The sequence below is a fragment of the Larus michahellis genome, chromosome 1, assembly GCF_964199755.1.
Source record: "Larus michahellis chromosome 1, bLarMic1.1, whole genome shotgun sequence".
In the NCBI taxonomy this organism is placed as follows: domain Eukaryota; kingdom Metazoa; phylum Chordata; class Aves; order Charadriiformes; family Laridae; genus Larus; species Larus michahellis.
This window is the reverse complement of record NC_133896.1, coordinates 96914671-96935462: the sequence shown is the minus strand read 5'-3', so window position 1 is coordinate 96935462 and position 20792 is coordinate 96914671. Positions and strand designations below refer to the sequence as shown.

General features: G+C 40.4%; 1 protein-coding gene across 21 annotated transcripts in view; it reads right to left on the bottom strand.

Moving 5' to 3' along the window:
- The window catches only part of ZBTB20 (zinc finger and BTB domain containing 20), a 487918-nt gene that overhangs the window by 340262 nt on the left and 126864 nt on the right, over nt 1-20792 (bottom strand). The gene's annotated exons all lie outside the window — the stretch shown is intronic.

The window sequence follows — 20792 nt, the reverse complement described above, 5'->3', positions numbered from 1 at the left end:
ATAACAGACGTGTCTTTATTTGCCAGCAAGATACCAATATTTTAGACAACAAGTTTTTGGTTGCTTATCCTCAGTACTACAGCTCAACTGGTCCTTGATGGCCTTCAAGTCTTTCTTTCTTTTTTATTTTAACCTATTCTTTGTTTAAACCTCTGGTTTGACAGTGTCTCTCTGTCTTTTATGTAAAACTATTAGAATTGTTAACATTTCCTCTGGAGTCTTCATATTACCCTGTCTTTCAGAACTGCCGTAACTGCACAGCTGTAATTATTCTCACTTTGAATTCTGACTGTCGTATTTGGAAGGGGATGAAGGGTGGGGATTTTAATAAATCATTCAGGCTCCCCAAGGCACATGGTATCTCACCAAATCTACAATGAACTTTTAAGACAGAGTGGCTTATGGATGGAATGTATAGATAAACTGATAAGGCACAAAATGCCATTTTCATCAAGAAGAATGAAAAGATGATAATAAGTTTGTGGGTGAAAAAAATACAGTAACTTTAAAAAATGCTATTTCAAATGGTTTATCACTAATAACTTCCTTGTATAGGAATATTCTCTTGAAAACACAATGCTTTCATTAAGTTTCAGAACAAGTAAAATAACACTCTATTGCTAAAAGAGTGGTTTTGAGACTCATGAATTCTATCTGTCATTACAACACTGAAATCACTGAAATTTTGTTTCAACTTCTCCACCCCATACATTATGGTAATTAAAATATTTGTATAACAATAATGCCCGGAGAGCCTGATCTGAAACAACAATCCTTTGCACCATGTAAAAAGAAAGTTCCTACCCCAGATATTTTCAACAGGGATAGCATTAACCTGCCACACAACATTCATTGGAAACACTGTCCTTCATGATGTCATCCTTTGAATAGGCAGAAATTTAAGTATTTTGAAAGAAAGTGGGGATTTTTTGAGGGAGATAGAGACTGGGTGGGGTTTGGGTTTTTTTGTTTTTTAATTACAAGAGTGAATTTCCCTCAGAATACAGTGCAGATAGATTCAAATAAAAATCCTGGATCTGGACATTGGAATCCTGGACTATCTGCTCTGAACAGCATCATAAAAAGGATGAGTGTTTCATGCAGCAAAGGTACGTTGATCACAAAGTCCTTCCATAATAAAGCACAAACACGTCTGTTGTCAATTAAAAGCAAGATTAGGATGAAGTGTAGTCACCAGTGTCCCAAATTCCATTATCCCATAGCTACAAGCCATTACTCTTTTTTCCAATTTAATTTTTTTTTAAAGTAGGTCATTTTTGTATACTCTAATTCATTTTTTTTTGCCATCCGTGCCAGCCCAATTTTGGCCAAGTCTCCATGCCCTAGAGACAAAATAAAATATACACATTTATTTTATACAAACTAAAATATTTCTATACAGACAACTCTCATCCACATCTTGCAAACTTCTGTACACTAGACAGAGTCAGATGTTGTAGTCTATGAATCTTGCTTGCAGAGCCCTTCAACATTTTTCATGTTGAGACTAACGTAAGTGGTAAATATTTCAGGCTTACTAGACAAAATAGGATGCAAAGCGCAAAACATCTCAAGGCCTGATAGGGAAGAAAATTATGTCTCAAGCTATCTGAAAGGAACACCAAGATATTCACAGGAGTCATCAACCTCCTGCTTCCACAGCAGCACAGCTGCTTCATCATCATCTCATCTGCACCTACAACTTTGCAGTATTTTGAGGATTGCCCCTCTAGATTCCCATTGTGAACATTAGAAAATGAAAGAAGAGACCAGCTGAGAAAAACCAAGCTCTACTTTGAGCTTTAGTACAAACAAGAGAAGATTGTGGGACTACTGCATCAATACCCACAGAGTATATACATATGCTTTATGTAAGATAAATGAATTCAGATCCAACATTAACTTTTGTAAGAAATCCCAGAAGCATCTTGATGGATTAAAATTCCAGTTAGAGACCTTCCCACTGTCCGCTCTGCTTATGGTCACTGGGACTTACCAGTGCATTCCATCCACAGCCACACAGAGAAATTCCAGGCAGGCTCTCCAAATATTAATTAAAGTACTCTTCTTTACATTACTGTACCCTTAGCCTTGATTTTTGCTTTATTCCTTTTTTTTTTTGTTGTTGTAATACATGCTGATTAAAAACACTGTGAGGAAAATGTACAAATCTACCAACGCCAGTGAAGTTGCACCCATGCATGCTAAGGCTGAATTTACTGATAAAGGAAAATAATTAATGCTAGTTAACATGGTTTTTATGGAAAATAGGTCTTGTCAAACAAACTGGATTTCATTTTTTTGTAAGTATATAACTTTTCTAAGCCTAAGACCTTATACAAGCACTTGACTTAGCGCCACTACAGTGCAGTCCAGTTCTGTCAATGAAGGCTCATGTTGAACAGCTAACTTACGGAAAAATGTACATAACATTTTTCTGAGGGTCTTCCATAAGTCTTCAAGCATGTAGAAGGTCAAGATTCTCTTGACCAAGCACTGACCAGACAACTCTTAGCAAAATAAATCACACTCCAAGATGGCACACCTGCAGGAACTTAAAGAGATAAGAGATGTTTTCCATTGCCAACTCCAGCTTTGAATTTTCCTTCTACATGCTTCAAGAGGTCTTCAAACACAGGTATTTCTAGTAAGATGCAGGTAAAATTAGTAATAACATCAACACTATTCAGCATTTTGATCAATGACTCATAAGCTATAAAATCACTGCTGATAAAAATTTCCAGGTGATGGAAAGACTGATAAAAGATCAGGAGAACAGGGTATCAACAGATGGGGAGAATCAGATATTTGCACAAGCTTCTGTTCTTTCAAATAACTTTTTTCAAAAAACTTTTTAGTATGGCATACCTTTAAGAAAAAGGAACAAACACTGTATCCACGCGATTGGGCATGGGTGCATGTGGCATGTGCTACACCCTGGAAAACAGCGGTTCTGAAAAGGACTTAGAGTTCATAACAAATAAACAACTGAACATGAACACCCAGTGCAATGTGGCAAAGATGGCTAACGCAACCCCTGGAGGCGTAAACAGGAGGTAGCGGACAGGCTTGGGAAGCCGTTTTTACTTTTCTTTATTGCATTGTTTTCTAAAGGGATCTTCAATTGGGCGAAGAAAGGCATAACAAGAACCAAAGTCTGGAACATGAAGCCAAGAAAGAAAGAAAGAAAAGTCAAATCAAACTAGAAACGAATCCCACATTTTCAAACAGCAAGGGACTTAACTGTTGGAACAAAACTACCAATGGAAGGGAGGAGCTTTAACCTCCTAATGGTTTCAAGATGGAGAGATGCTGACTGCCTAACTGGGTTCAAAACAGGGATGGCTAGACAAATCTAATAGCTGGTGGCACACAGAAGATCAAACTAGGTGATCTGACAGTCCTTTCTGACCTCAAATCACATGAAAGGAAATTTCTGATGTTCTATTTTATGTGCAGCCTGCAGAATTAAATAGAACGGTCTACCTTCTGAGTGACCATAACAAGCAGTTCTCCCACAAAAGATGCACATACGCGTTGCACAGCACAACAGGTCTTGCTGCCTCTGAAGATTTCTGAGAAGAGTTCCGAAGTCTGGAGACAGCTTAGAAAGACACCACTCACATCCTCTGAAAAAATGCGTTGCCTTGTTTGTTAGTTAAGTGACTGTGTTTCACCAGAGTGTAGCTCAGTGGAGAGCCATCATCCAGAGCTCACATTCAAACAACTCCCAGTGCTGGAATGTTTGCAGTCCTCTCTGAGTCTGCTTCTGGATTCAACTTCACCTTGTGCTGGAAACCAAGTCTGGCGCTACCTGGAGGAATGCTATCCACAACAAATAGATTTTTAAGTCCTACCTGAAAGCTAGACCTGTAGAAATAAATACCCCCCCAAATACCCTGCTGGGCATAGCATCAGAGCTGGCTTCTAGGGAACAGCACCACCTACTGAATCGCTCCCACATCTCCCTCCAGTTCTTCCTGGTGATTCTCTTGACTAAGCACTGACCAGACAACTCTTAGCAAAATAAACCACACTCCAAGATGGCACGCCTGCAGGAACTTAAAGAGATAAAGAGATGTTTTTCATTGCCAACTCTAGCTTTGAATTTTCCTTCTACAGGCTGTAAATGGATCAGCTTATAAATGCAATAATTTTTTTGATGTCACTAAAACTATGTTTTAGTTACAGTTACAAGCAAATGTCACTCATCTACACACTCTACCTACTGCCTGAAAACAATATGATTTAAGGAGTATGTCAGCAGTAAGAAAAGACTCTTCCCACTGGATTAAAAATGTGCATTTTAAGAAAGGAAACACTTTTAGAAAGAAGGAGAGGGAGTCTTCTGTTTCTGTAGTTTATTTTTCTGCTTAATGAAACAAGGTTTCCAGCTTCTACAATAGCAGCTGCAAAGGCACTTCATTAATCTCCTGAGTGCACTGCCTCTCCCTGCATACCTGTAGCTGCCCTGGTTCTAGCCTCCCGAAAATTATCTGTTGGCATCACTTCAACATTCTTACGAAATAAAAAAAAAAAAAAAAAAAAAAAAAGAAAAAGATGTATTGAACTATGTAAATTCTACAACTTTTAGAAAGAACACATTGACCAAACAGTTCATTGTCTGACACTTGTCCCATATTTTGAAGACCTTCAGAAGCACTGAACTCCAACTTGTTCACATTAAGAATAAATCAAAAGACCATCCGTAGAGATCTGCTCAAGTAGACGACAAACAGGGGAAGAAGTCATTGCTGCAGTCTCAACACAGACTGCGTCAAATGCCAGATGCTTGTTCAGGCCAAAGCCTTCAGGGATGATTAAAAAAACACACAAGAACTTTCAGAAGTGCTCAAGTATGCTAGGAAAACAAATGCCATGGGAAGCAAAGAGTGCTGGTCTCCTAATGTCATCTAGATGCTTTGAAAATCCCACATGATGAGATTCGGCCCAAAGATTTAGACAACCAAAGTTTTCCCACCTTGTTCTGGAGTATTTAACTTGACTCACTTATTGAAAATAGAGAGATATATGTATATTACGCAATCTATTTTAAAAGGAAACAGTATCAGTGACCCCCAGACCTCACTATCTTGTGTTTCTTAGTTTAAACAGTAAACACTAATTATGCAAGGGCTTTAAAGGGTTCTCAGACCTGTAATGGCAAAGCTGCATAGAGGAAATGAAAAGCTAGTGACAGGGCAGTGCTCCCAGGTCTGATTACTAATTACATTTGCTTCCTTATATTTGCACCTGCCATAATTATGATGCAGGGTGGAGTTTTAAGTAGAGCTGATAGGAAATTTTATGACAGAATTCTCCCCAGAACACTGGAAAACACCTCACTTTTTATAGGGCTGTATTTGTTGAAAACTCGAAGATTTTTCTAAGCATCCATGCCACAGTTAACCCACAGCTCAGGAAATTCCCTCACAGATGAACAAAAATGGTCTATACCAGGTAGAGTTTAGTTGACCACAAATATAGGACTTTTTAACTGCATGGAATGGAAAAGGAAAAACTTTGTTTAAAATTCATTTCATATACGAGTTTTTAAAAAAAAAATAAAATAATTATCCCACCAAGTAAAAATTCTGGCTTGTGTTACACTCAAGGTTTTAGAGAACGAAAGGGAAATTAATATGTACACTCCAGTCTATTCATGCAGTTACATTTTAACTCTGCAGTATAATCTCTTCTTCTTCACAATATCACAATATTTTTCCTAACTTATCTCCAAGCTCTTGAACTTCTGCATAAAACAAGACACACTGTTTTCCACATGTGTACAGTGTACACAGTAATAAGGAAATTAAACGAAAACTACAGAAGTGGCCAAAACGGAGATAAGAACGGGGGCTTATTTGCTGCAGTATTTTTTCCCCCACTGGTGGAGTGACTTAATAATGGAGTCTGTTCATTCACTAAAAAAATTGCTCTTCATTCCAATGCCCATTCTAACCATAAACTACAGAAAAAAAGGCGTGGTAATTCTTCTTAATGCAGAAAAACAATAAATTCTATTCTGCCACCAGGAGAACAAACCAGTTAAACATGGTACTTACTTTTTTTTTTTTTTTTAATTTGCAGGAAAAAACCAGAGCTCATTAAGGAGGAACTATTCCCTCCCAGCAGCTACCCCTACCCCTCCAAAAAAAGGAGAAAAAGAAGGAAAAGAAAAGAAGGCCTTAAAGAATGGGCAGATGAACAGAGGAAAAAAAATATCCCATGCATTAGGCAAAAGTCTGTAATATTATCTAGAACGACAGCACAGCCATTGTTCGTGCTGCCAAAGCACTGCATGTTTGCTATATCACCCCAGGTCCTAGGAGAATAATAAACTAAGCAGATTAGACAGAGACTGATGTCTCCGTGCTGCCTCTACCTCCACCGAACACAGGCGCTGGTCTGTGCTTTAGAGCACACGCGGGCAGGTAAACCCAGAAAATGGGTACTGCATGTTGGCAGGGGCGGGGGGGGCCGGGGAGCTGCTGCCAACAACCAGGGCCTGTTTATTATTTAACAGTTGGTATTGCTAGAGGCCTGGCACTGCAATAGAGCAATCTCTGTTTCAGTGCGAGTAAGCCTGATTACGAGAGCGCAGGAGCCAAATCATGTTTACCATCGTCGGCGAGAACCTCAGTGCCCCCAGCAGACATGGAAATCCTTACCGCAGTGTCTGCCCGTCTATCCATCTGCAGGCTGCCTCCCTGGGGCAGGGGTAAAGAAGGGATGGTGGTCCCCATGCAGGACAGGGAAGGAAAGGTTTTGGAGAAGACGATCTTCAAAGCTGTAGAGTACCACCTGTACTGGCACTGGCCAGTCCATGCCCCCCCTCTCCATTTTTTATAAGCCAATACACAAGTCTCAACTCACCACCTCGAGCACCTAATGTCAACCCAGAGCTAAAATAAATTTCCAGCTCTGGGGAGGGCAGCGGCAGGAGGCAACGATGTTCTTGTGCGTATAGTCTACTTTCCCCCCCAGCAAGGAGAGCGTGCCATAGAAAAAGCCCTTCCCCACTGTAACTGCTATGATTTGCAAAAAGATGTCACTGACAAAGAACTTGGCATTAGAAGTTTTCTTAGCTTCTGCTGGAAGTCATTCCTGTACACAAAAAAAAAATCTGGAACACCTCCCTATACACACACAAACTTCAACTAATCCAATTTTTAAAACTTATTTACAGGAATGCTCACAAAGATTCAGTCACACTCTAAAACAGAATTTATGAAGTATCAATCTATTGAGTAAATGCAATTATCAAGTGCCATGAATAAACAACATTGGGTCAACCCTTAACAATCTATTGCTATTAAAAATCATAATAAAGGAAGGTAAGACCATTCTCGTGATATGAAGCCTTCAGTTTTAGCTCATTGGTTTAAATGCTAACTCATTTTGGTAGCCACAGGAAGCTAGTTGCATCTGATAGCTGCTTCTCAGTCTGTATAAAAAAAAGCTCAACAATGACCTTCTACTTCCCGAGAAACAGGGGTCATCTTTGGTGTTTCTCCAGTTCTGGTGAGGTTCATGCAAGGGTGGGCTGTTGGAAGACAAGTAGTCTACTTGAATCTCCACCACTGGCTTGCTGCGCAACTCTGAGAGCTAGTGGAAAGTGACTTTCCCACATCCTCCTTAAAAAGAGGATAATGAACAGCAATGCATGTAAAAAGTAACAAATGATTCTTTAATATTGATGAAGAGCTTAGCAGTACTGACATGTGCTTAGAAACACAAAGTTGTATTATATTCTGCATCACTACAACAGACCCCGACCGGTCTCATCAGCAGAGGGACAGCAAGCGGAAAAGCCTGTGGAAAATTAAGTGTAATTGTAAGGTGAAGTCACTCCCAAGTTCGGGCAGCCAGGGGCACAGCAAAGCAGGATCCTTGAATCCACTGGTTATGGTCTCACCATGGGGAGACCCCAGAGCATCATGAGGGATCCCATGCCCAGGGAAAAAAGCTGGAGCCTGCCATAGCTTCTGGGCAGCGCAGGAAAGCGTCACTCAGACAGGTGGTTAGATGCACAAACCACCACCTGCTCCTGGATCTCTTCTCACTGTTTTCCCCAGCTGACTCTGGCCCTAACTGCTTTCAGCTGGCCAACGGCAGCTGCCCCGTACGGCTGCGAGCGAGATGGCTGCAGGCTGCTAGCAGGCGGAGGGGGGGAGCAGCAGCTGCGCACCCCTTCCCTGCCACCTACCGCCCACAGTCCCCTCCTCTACTGGCCGCTCATCCCCTTAGAGGGGGACCCGATTTGGGCTTCTATTAAAATTCCCTAGTTTAGTCAAAAATCCCTTGGCTGCAGCACAGATGAGCTGCAGGAGGAGCGGGCACGACAAGCAGTGGCCTTGCCTGCAACTAGCAAAAATAAAGAGTACGCAGTAGATCCTTCACCACTAGCAGAAGCGATGGCTGTGCAGGACTCCGGGGTTGCAAGGGAGGGTGGGCAGAGCGTAGTCGGCTGGGGTACCTACGCTATGGATACACAGAGCAGACTGTAGTCCCCAGAACCGCCAATTTGGCACTAAAATGCAATTTGTACTAAATAACGTTTCAGGAATTCAACACAAATAATGTAATAATAGCAATTAGACCCATTACCAAGCATAGCTGTATCAGACATGCAGTCCAGTCACTTCGCAGAAGGTAAAAAGCACTTGATGAAGGAATCTGCACTTTCACAAAGCACTGGAGGTGTGCAGGTATATGGAATAATTGCATTCCTTGTGTATTAATGTTTGCATATAAGAAATGCATGCTGAGCTAGCATAACACCTCCTTCCTCAAATAATAACTAAGTTTCATACTGTGCCTGAAGTGCTCTTTATATAGTGCACAGAAATGGGTTATGTAAAGATTAGAGCTGTGAGAGTTGTTCACAACATAATTGAAAAATCTAGTAAAGAAGTCCAATTCTAGCCTAGGTTTCCCCAACACAAAACTTGGGCCAGCTTTACAGAAAGGTCTGTAGATTTTTGATAATTTTGATACTGAAATCATACCAATCTTGTACCCAGAAAGGGAAAGGAGAACAGAAGGAGAATAAGAAAAGAATAAAATGTCATGGAAAAAAGGAAAAATAAAGCAGTAGCAGTGAGATTATTTCACTTCTTCCTGTGCTACTGCCCTTCTTTCCCGTGGCAGAAAGGGGGGAAACAGCCCCCAGCTTTCAGGGAATGCATCTTGTTATAGTGGAGCCACTATGCGATGTGTGCAGCTAGGGGTGCTCAGATGCATTTGCATGTATGTGCATCGTTACTAGGAGATGACTAGATTTGGTACCAGGATAATATTTCACCATTGTGTGGTGTGTTCCCATCTGATGTTGCCTTTTCCCCAGTTTAAAAAAAAAAGAAACTAATAAAAAAGAAAATTAAAAAAGATACAATAATTGTTACTGCACACTCTAATGAATTATTGTGTTCAAGGTTCCTACAAAAAAAGTAATATTATACTCGGCTTATGTTTTAATTGATTTATTAATATTTTATCACAGGAATGTAATTTAAGCTCCTCATGATTTAGATCTCATAAACCTTTAGCATTTTGCAAATTCAAATTCCAATTTAAAGCCAGGGCGAGCAATTAACTTTTCTATCATCTTGTCAGGGGAGAAGGTTCGTGTTTAATTTGAGACAAAGTGACAGAAATATATATACACTGTATGTATTACTCCAATTTAATTTATGAGTCAGCACCATCCACCTTCCAAATGGAGATTTAATGGAAGGGGAGGAGGGAGTGGGGGGAAGACCCCGCTATCGTGGCACTTGCTGTGATATCTGCCCCAAATTCAGTATGAAAAAATGTCCCTGGCTTCTTGAGATACTGGGCTAGAATGATTACAGCTCTATTTTCAACCCTTTTGTTTTAATTTCTATTTACTTTTCGCTTCCTCATATAAAGGATGTTCTCTCAAATGTCAACTAGGAGTTTCCAGCCAGTGATGGACAGTTGACGCCACTGCAGGTTCTCCCCATAGCCTGTCCCAACCGCTCCGCTTCCTGCCCCCATCAGTCCCCCTGAAAGGCAGATAGCACACAAAGAAAGCTCCCCGTAGGGCTGCTATGACTTAATACCTGTGGGGTCAAATCCTGTAGTCCTCACTGATGCAGTGGTCTCCCTGAAGTCTGTGTGATGCTCGTTTGATTAAGGACAAAACAAAAGAAGATGGTGCTATTAAACTACCCTTGTTATTATTTCCCACTCAAAAGGACATTCCAACCTCTTTATGTGTAACGAAGGAAACCTGCAGCCTAAATTTGCATGGGCAAAAATTTGCACGAACAAAATAAACAGTTGGTTAGCATTTGCATGTGCTGTTTTAAGAAAGGAAGGGAAAGGCTAGTTTACAGTTACCTGCCAGAGATTTTCCAGATCTGCTGTTCCCACAACACAGCTAAGCACTGCACAGGAGTTAGCTCATGAGCTTAAAAGAAGGTCACTGAGAAGCTGCCCCACTTATTACCTACTGGTCTTTACTGTTTCCCTAAGTACTTACATAAAGCAAGCTCTACTTCAGCTTTCTAGAGGAGAAGAGGTTTTTTTGACATGTGAGAACTTTACCATTACTGTTGATACTTCTTATAGCCCTTATGTATCAGAGGGGATTGTTTCAGAAAGGGATTACAGGCTCATTTCCAACACTTCTATACACAACCAAGCTGAATCTCAAGACTGCCAAAATCTTGATGCCACAGACTCAGGCCCAAACATTCCAAGATACCAGAATAATCAGATCCTGTTCTGATTTACAGAGCTGTGACACACACACTGCAAACGCAGATCCAGCTCTACATCCAAACCTAGGTAAGGGTAATTGTAACTTGCAGTGTTCAACAAGCATGTTGGATGAAGCCAAGTCTGAAATATTCTTCCTCCTCGTGAATTCAAAGTTTTGGCCTTCATCTTCAAAACATTTGAAAATCAAAATTTCTTTGAGATAAACAAAAAATCTCCACCAGTTTAAATTAAATGAAATACTTTGTTTCAATAATTTCAGGCCATTTCATTGGAATTGTAAGGCATCTTTAGTGTAATTTTCTTTCTTTAGAAATAAAAAAGAATGTTCTTGCATTGAAAAATCACAATCTCTTTAAACAAACAAACAACATGTCTGTATATATATACACATATGTGTATTATACATATGTATAAGTTGTATAATATACATAAGTTCATCCAAAGCTTTTCTCCAAAACTCCCTTATGCAGCCTTGTATCAGCTTACAGTTAACCAGATTCAAGGTACAGTTGTGATAGAAAATCCAAGATGCAGAAGATCTCCGATATTAAGCCATACTTCACTCTAAATACACACCGGACTTAGAGCCAAACTTTAAAATCTTCTTTCATGCCCTATTCATTTATGAACCTTCACTCTAATTCAGAGCCTTATCACTTTCTAAACTCAGGTAAAAAAGCTTTGCTGTCATGCATATTTTTAGACAAATTATAGCAGAGTGTCTTGCAATTTCCATTACTTTGTGGTGTCTGCACTGCTGATAGACACCAGCCCACATTGGCATCACTGCTGAGGTGTCCTAATACTTGTCTGAAAAATACTATTAACTGCACATCACAGGCATTTGAAGCGCACAAGAAAACCATAAACTTAATTACACTGGAGGACTAGTGTGATCTCACATGAAATTTGAGCTACTGTTATTAAAAATAGAGAGATTGCATTTACTTAATGCTTCTTACAGTAAACCAGTCAATTTTAAACTTTGAAGGTTGTATAATCAGACAAAACAATATTGGGGGGGAAGCAGCTGTCTGTGGAATTTACTAGTACAAGCATTTCACATGTCAAGCAGCAAAAACTTGTTTATTCTGCTAAAAAGAATATTCCTTGAATTACTATTGTATATGAGATAGGATAGCTATTCAGACTGCACAGCATAAAGACTTAAGACTAAAATAATTTGCAGAAAAGACTGGTTGCCATTCAGCATTCTTTCTTACCCCACCTCCCAAAACCCCAACTCGTTCTGGACTTCAACCAGCTTTTAAATTCTCAGATCTGTTCTTAATGCTGTTGTAGCCATTACATCTACTCGTCATACCTGGAACACTGCTTCCCTCTTCTATGTGCTACCCACTCCTAGAGGGTAAAGAAGAACTTTTGTTTTCTTCACTTTTCTTCTGTTATCCAAGATTTACCTGTCTGACCCTATGGAGTTTACCTGGGGCAAAAAAAACCCAAATGAACACAGCCGGGGAAAAAGTGGATTGTGATTAAACTAGAAACATGAATCCATGGCACAGAGCGACATCCAGATTTTAGATACCGTGCTCAAGAGATGCTCGTTGGAACGAGTCACATCCAGGGACACTCACTTCCCTATGGATACTCTTGCATTTGCCACGTCTCCATTAAGAGGGAGGGGTGTTCTCCACCAATGGTTGGGGGCAGGAAAGGGGGAATTAAAAAATTACCCAATCTCTCCCTTGCCCTCAGAGGGGCAGAAGAGCTATATTACACAATGCCATTAAACCATCCTTTTGCTTGCAGAAAAGCAAAACCATCCCCCTTCATTTTTCTTCCCATACCCACCAACCCCACCCCAGCCTCTTCAGTTTGAGGGACTTCGGTAAGGGAATGAGTGTACAAAGCAAGCTGCTTGCCAGTAAATTCTTGCCAAGCATGCCTATCTCATAAAAATCCAGAAGTTAAAAAAACTTTTCCAAGGGAAGAGTCTTAAATCTGCTCATGACACGAGCCTACCTTGGGATCGCACCAGCTGGCCTCGAGACAGGATGTTGAATCTTATTTCTGAACACTAAAATTTGCTTATTTAGATTTGAAAAAAATTTTGCTCTTTTTATCATCAAAGATATCTCCCAAGAGTGGTGGCTCCTACAGGAGTCTCAAATCTTATAATCTGTGCTGCCAGAGATTTTATGCAGGAATGTTTGCTGTTCACGCTGCATTATTTCAGACCTCCATGACTGACTTAGGAAAAAAAAATAAATCCTATCTTCCCCATTTTTGGGGAATTATCCATGCCTAAAACAGCATAATAATTTGCAAAAAAAACCCAAAACATCTTTTCAGATTAAACTGACTCACACCTGATTTTACCTACAGCTCCGCCTTCCAGCAAACGATGTGCAGTCACTCCAGTTGGATAAAAGCACTACACCTTGTAACACACAAGGTAAAATTGTCTACTGATGAGTGCACTGATGCAGTTGTATCCTACCTAGGACCAAGTTCCCCTCAGTTCTGTCCTAGCCTGCATTATACTCATTTGAAAAGGTGAGATGAGCCTTTAGAGTGGGCATAAACGGGGGAAGAAATAATCTCCTTCCAGTCTTCTTGAAAGTCTGATGTTGCTACATAATCCTGCAAAATGTATGCCTGAAAATCAGTATGGTTTTCTCTCAAAAAAAACCCCAAGACCATAGTGACACCCTTCTGAAATTGGTAACTTAAGTGGACAATAAAAGAGATTAAAATCAGAAGCCGCAGAATAACCCTAGAGGCAGGGCCACTCTTTGTGAAAGGGCACTCTTCAAAAAGTAGCTTCAGAAGCACACCTACACAATTCATACACCACTTCATTTAACGTTCCTCTTCATGTTTGCCCAGGTTCACGTCAAGGGTACGGCAACCCAAGGTGTTTCCACAGCAAACTTTCAAGTCCGCTGCAATTTTCCCTTTCAAATTCAATACAGTAAAATGAAATGAAGCAAAATGAAACAATCTTTATATACCAGTTCAGCTAGCATTCCCTAGCCCTCATTGTGCTGCATCTCTCATCAGCTCTCATTTACTCAGACAAGACAGAAAAGATTTGCAGATCCTATTACATTTTCCCACCCTATTTCCCATTCTGTGTGTAATTTTTTCCTTCAAATAATACTGATTGTGTCAACTGGAGAGAAAAAAAAAAAAGAGAGAGAGAAAGAAAGAAACAAGCACTCTTTGTGTTCTTGCCGTAGTAATAAAATATGAAAAGAAGAATTCACGAGAAAACAGCTGAATTCCCAGTGCTTAGAAAACGGACCTGGCTACAGACAGACACATTCTACTAAGAGCAGTATCTCCAACTAAACTGTCAAAGTGTCAGAAAGAGTTGTGTGCACTTTTGTCAATGAATAGTGTGGAACATAGTGCACTTCCTACCAACTGAAAGTCAAAATCCTGGAAATTGCTATTTTATGGGGAAGAAAAAAAAAAAACAAAACCCACACACACAAAAAACCCCACCATGAAAAAAAGAGTCTTTTGTATACGAGCAAAGTGATGAGTAAGAAGGCAAGACCAGGGTTGTCTGTTAATACTTGTACTGACTTTATTTCTTCTTTAAAGGAAAACGAACAGAATGTTTTAAAAGGTAGAAATAGTGAAGGGTTAAAAAGGAGTAAGTGAACTGGTAAGAGAAAGCAGAAATAGTAGCTTTCTTTGTAACCCACCTGAAGATGTCTGATTTTACAAGCAACTCAATTCAAGCACATTTTTTGCTTTAAGCACGCACATGCTCTCACCGTAATCTTGAGAATAAGAGCACCCTTTCTTTTTCCGCTATCTCCTGCCTCATATATTAAACATTTTCCAGTGTTTGCAGTAAGTGAGGCAATTGATCTTAAAGAAAACAGCCTCTTACTAAAGAACCTCTATTCAACCTCAGACCAGTCCATTAGGTGTACTATGAGAAGAATGGTTCCCACAGAAAACAGCATGTGATCACATAATTAAAAATTGGAAAAGCACAGGGAAGTTGAATTAAGGCTGCTCTGTCAACTTTAATTCTAGTATTCATGAATTTGACTTCAGATAAGCAAAATATTCTTTCACCTTTTTTAGTGTATTTAATTCCTTGGATTTTCAAATCGCCAAGTGAAAAAGAGAATCTACTACACACCAACATATCAGTCCTTTGTCGTCATCAACAGTACGGCAACCTTCAGGCCCACCAGACAGACCTCTGCCTTTTGAGTTTGTTAAGAAGCTGATATTGGCAGTAGGTCCTCCTTATTTTCACGGAACAGCTATCGTCGGGATGCACAAGTGAATGCACAAGAATAAAAAGAAAAAATACCTCCCTGCCACAAAGGTCATTCAGTTGATTTTCTTCAAAGCATTATTCCAAACCATGAAAGATGATGTTATCAGAATATTTTAGCATGGGCAAAATCAAATATTTTCCTCTAGCATCAGATTTATAAACAGCACACCCATAGCAGAAGAAGGTCTCCCCAAAAGTTATTTTTAAAGCTAATAAAACTACCAATGGTTAAAATTCAGTAAAACTTACAAGCAAATGAAAGAGGTTGTTGTAACAGTAACTGCAAGACAGTGAAACCTGCGTCTAATAAATGTAGATAACGTGCATCAGACAGAGCAAAAAGGAAAACACCAGGCAGGCTTTAAATAATTCGGAACATCAGAAACATGTAATTTTAACTTGCACAAACATGACAGCACAGGTTCAAGGAAAATTCTACCTAATAGGAGGAATGGTGACTGATTAAGCTGAACTCTTACTACATGTAACATTATGTTTAGGAAGCTACATCCATTCAGTTTGGTGGACGAAGAAGTAGTGCCTGCATCAGTTCCCAAAATCTTCTACACACTCCCATCGTCCTAGGGATTGAGATGCTGACAACAGTAAATGAAAAAGGGAAGATCTTGTTCAAAGACAAGGGAGAGAACTGTGAAACTGGAACAGAGGAGCAGGACGGGTCTCTGCCACCAGGCATTTTGTCATCTGTAACAACTTCAGTCACTTCCACCCAAGAGAAAACATGCATCATCCTCATCATCACCAAACAAACTGAAAGCTCAACAGACCTGTTTCTTAATTAGATGAAAAAGCTAAACTAACTTGATTCCTATCAGACAAGTCCTACATGGCTTTCTTCACGCACCTACCTGCGTTAATCTGGGCACGGAAGGTCCTGCTTAACTAAAGCTCCTGCCACCGCAGCCCTCTCTTCCACTGGGAGCACAAAGACTAATTCACGACTCTGGAAGGAGGAAAAAAACCCCACCCACTATTCATCTGGTTGTGCTCATAAAAAGCACTACCCTGACCATACTCCCAAAACTGCACCGCTCCTGCAAATGTATACATTACAAACACACAGGTCTGGAATTTACAGTCAACAAACAGCAATACAACCAACCACCAGAGAACGTATAAACACTCGTAGGAGCAAAAATACTCAGCCTGGCTGCACCACACACAGTGTTTATTTATCTCCCTTGCAGAAGATCAATGGGAGAAGACATTCAAAACAACTTTTTAAACAAAGTGTCACTTTGTGTTAGTTTATGTCAGTGGGGCTTCTTACAAGTACTTGTGTCACAGTAAGATATGGATGTGTTTAGATAGTTTTCTTGTTCCTTTACTCCAGTCATGGCAGCTGGGCACGAGCGAACAGAGAGCAGAAGGGCTGCTAGTCTGATCCAGTTACTGATTTAACATTTAGAGTCTTTGCAGCTCAAGAGAAAATTGCTGTGTATTTGTAACCTGAATGCAGGTCAGTAACTTTAAAAGGTCAGGCTGAACGTTTAAAATCTTTTTGTTATTAATTCCCCACCAGCTCCCAGTTCTGTGAATGCCAATGAGCAGACTCAGCTTCTACAGAGCTGAGCAGCAGTTAGCCTGCACCTCTGAAGACAAGGTCCTCAAGAAGATGCAGAAGAGGCTATGAAGCAATGACTTTCTGCCATAGAAGCAAATGAATACTCTATTCGCTTGAGACTTGCTTCTTAAAGCACAGGAGGCACAGACTTCTTTACTGGGGTTTCTTCACTTGTTCCTAACCCATTAGCCTTATGTCAAGGCAACTGAGTTTTCTCCATCCACTTATTCCACTTTTTAGGAATACACAAACTATTTTGGTGATATCTTGCACTAATTTACACAATATCACAAGAGTTGTTGATGCTTCTTAATAACACAGATAACTCCCCATAGTACACTGCACTTTTACAACTTCTTTAAACCAGAGATATCAAAGCACTTTGCAAACACTACATTTGCCTTACAAACATCCCTCCCCTCCCCCTTGCATTAGGTCCATATCATTACTTCCCCCCCGCCCCCCTCAACTTTACCATCGAGAAACACTAAAGCAGAGCAACATAATGCAATTTAGAAGGGTTACAAAGAGAGCAGCAGAAACAGGAGCAAAATGCAAGCTTTCTGACTTTCCAGCTCCCCAATTCATCAGAAGGCCAGCCATCTGACATGGTGAAATTCAACAGAGGTTATGATTATGTCTCAAGTAGATTTACACTTCTAACATGAAAATACAACGGTGTGTGGTTTATGCTATTAGCCTTTCAAGGGTCCTCTGACTCTACAACAGCTCTTAAATACTCAGGGGACTTTACTTCCACAGGAATAAACTCCCATTTGAAAACATGTGCACGATAGCAAAGAACATACCTAAAGCATCATAGTAATCTTCAAATTAATTCCCTTCTGATACAGTATGCCCAGCCTCCAAAAGATAGACGAATAATCCAGAATGCGTGTGATTGCCGCTTTGCTGTCAGAACAGCAATCTACGTAAAAATCTGCTCCCTGCAAGGCTGTGTGATGCCAAAGGATCACATGAGGAACTTGGAGTTTTCCCCCCGTTTTGGTAGGTCATACACACTCTCCTATTTTATCTCATCAAACAGCTGATGAGGGAGGACTGGAGTGCACTGAAAGAGCAAAGCACTGGAGCCACTAGCAATAAATGAAAGCAAAATAGTAAATCTATGGAAGTAGTCTGGTTGTAGAGTGGACTACTTCAAGTCAGATTCAGGTCTGAGGCAAACAGATCAAGTTCTTCTGGAGCAGCACCTAGAGGCAGCGATGACCTGATTCACCATCGGCTTATGGGAAGCTGCACGTTAACTTCAGAGGATTCTGATCAGACAGGAAAGCATTCAAAGTCTCAGGACGTTGGTGTCTTGTGTATGTCCCTCTTGCTTAGAATATTTGCATCACATACTCTCCTGCTCCACATGTAAGGCACTAGACTCTATGGTGGACCATTCATATGTCTAGGTTCACATGTCTATCACCTAAGAATAGATGAGTATTTGTGACCACACATCTTGCAGTGAACTTGTTTCGAGGGGCAGTGTCTTGTGGAGCAGCTACAAAGCCAAGAAAGCACACTATTAATTTTCAGGCTCTGGTTTAAGCCATGCTTGCTTTATTTCCCACCATAAATGTATTTGAAAATTTGGCATGACTCCTCTTAAGTAAGCACCTTCAATGATTAATTTTTCAAGGAAAATTTCTCTTGCATTGTGGGTGCAGTAACCTTCTAGTACTGTGAACAGCCTTTTGTTTTAATGACTTCAAAAATCTCTTAAGATCCTTTACCCAAGACTTTTATGAGCAAGTAGCTCTCTGCTCTGGGAATGTCATCTCCATTACTAACTGAAAAAAGCAATGCTTATGTATCCCACACCAACACTGAAAGATAATCAAATAAGGAATATTGGTTAGATATTAGACACTGAGCACAGTAAGACACACACTGAATCTTCAGTAATTGTCAGAAGAACATAGCTTAGTGAAAACCGACCCCGTTTCACAGGAACACAAAATTCTCGTTTATAATTCAGCGCTAAAGAGGAAGAGGGAATGCAGCCTAACATACATTCCACTGAAAAGGCACCCTACCTTCTTACAGCTTGTAAAGGCATTACACTGAAACATGTTTTACGCACATGCAGTACCTTCAATCATACACACATATGATCAACTACCATTCACGTTAGATTATCAGTATCCTACTTACCAGATCTTTAAAATGTGACTCTATGTTAGATTGAGTAAACTCCCTTAATTTGTGATTACTAGTTATGCATCCCAATTTATCAAGTGGGGGCAACTTGTACCCCACCCATTACAAGACTCCTCTACAATATATTTGCCCAGATCAGTGCACTCGAACTCCTACAGAAATTATCCAACAGCACGAGCTGGGCTGGAAAAAGAGTCTGCCTTGCTGTGAAAGAAGACATTACCCCACCAGAACTATCACCCTCATGGCTTGCTTTTTTTTTTTTTTCTTCTTTATTTACTTTTTAATGGAAGTAAAAACCCCTGTCATCTCACCTACTCCTCTTTTAATAAGGAACGACTGCCGTGACTACCCCCATCTAGAACCACCATTCACTGCCAGCACCTCTGCTCTCCTCGTGTGCTTAGAGAACAACTGATTAGCACTTTGCATAATTAACCTGATTAGCACTGTGCATAATCAAACTGATTAGCACTTTGCATAATTAAAAAGAAATAATAATAATAACAATAATAAGCAGTAGGTAATAGCAAAAACTGTTAGTCCCAATGCCTGTTCGTTAGCTCTAGGATTAGTTTAGCGCGGCATATTTTATTTCTTAAAACTATTTTTTTAAAGATGCATAAGCTCCTGAGAAAAGAGAAGTTAAAGAATTCTCATTTACTTTCAAGATCACTAGTGAAAATATTGGTTGTTCCACTACTACAACTTAGGATTTCTTGTGCCTCTCTCTGCTGCAGTTGAAGACATTGCGCAGGACGATACCTGACCAGATGGACCACTGGTCTGATTCCTACATCTGGCTACAGCACTGCTTTTGGATCCATTATCACAGGATGCAGAAACCTCACATCCTTTAATGAATACATCCTCACAATGTACTTCAAGGGTAGGAAAGCTGTATCATCATTATTGCCAAGATAGGCAGTAAGATACATATCCTCAGAAGTACGTAGGCACTGAATTCTCTCCTGCCCTGAACAATTACTCCAGACCACAGGAAGCCTGGAATGGAACATGGAATTAATCAGATTCCTGCCCCTAAGCCTGCATCACTCTTCCCCCATTTGAGCGTCATTCGTGTTGTATGTATGTATGTTTTGCATCCTGCTCAAGAATGTGAGAGACAGCAGGTACTTTCTTCGGCTGCTAGCCTGTCCCACCTCCAGTGTAAATCTCCCAATTAGGGTTTCAGGATTAACAACCACCTCCCAAAAGCTGAAGAACCTGTGTAGCTAAGCCTAGCTCAACTGCAAACTGTGTGAAAGTATCAACATAAAATGTCTGCATCACTGGTGACTCAGTTCTAGGACATTCAATGCCGGACAGCCTAGAAGCGCAGTGCCCCAAGTGAGTGGGTAAACCACTAACACGTTCTGTTTACTAATGTGGCCTCATCCCACCTAGTCACCACTATACCCTGTGTTTCTCCTTACTGTATTAACCTCATCTCTCTCTAGCATCCTTATATTATAGCTCAGATTTTCTTTGCATTCCCTACAGAGCAATCTTCACCTTACATCTTATATTATACCTTCAAGAGCACCTGAAATGTTCGCTGCCAACCCTCCACCATGTCCCTCACAATGACCCTGTCCACATTTCCCACAGGGCAGCAGACAAACGTTGTGGCTTCTCTGCTGACTGCTCAGCCAGTATGGTTGGGACACTGAGCAACCGGCGAGTCAGATCGTTCTGAGCGACCAGTCTGCCTGCCCTGCAGGTGACCAGACAGGAATTGCTGCCTCCAGACTGCATGTGGCCCAGATGCAGCACATTGCATGTCCTAGAACGTATTCCCACTGTGATAGAGATTCTCTCATAAACGCTGTCTCATAAAATCAGCCAATGAGAAACCATGGGGGGAAAGAGCAATAAAAGAGAATCTTATCACCATTAACTGGAAATGTATTATTACCCATCCACAGAATCCTTTCCATCACCTCAAGTAAAGAACCCATACGAACAGCAAAGGGTGCAGAGCTAGTCGCTCATTTTACAAGTTGTTTA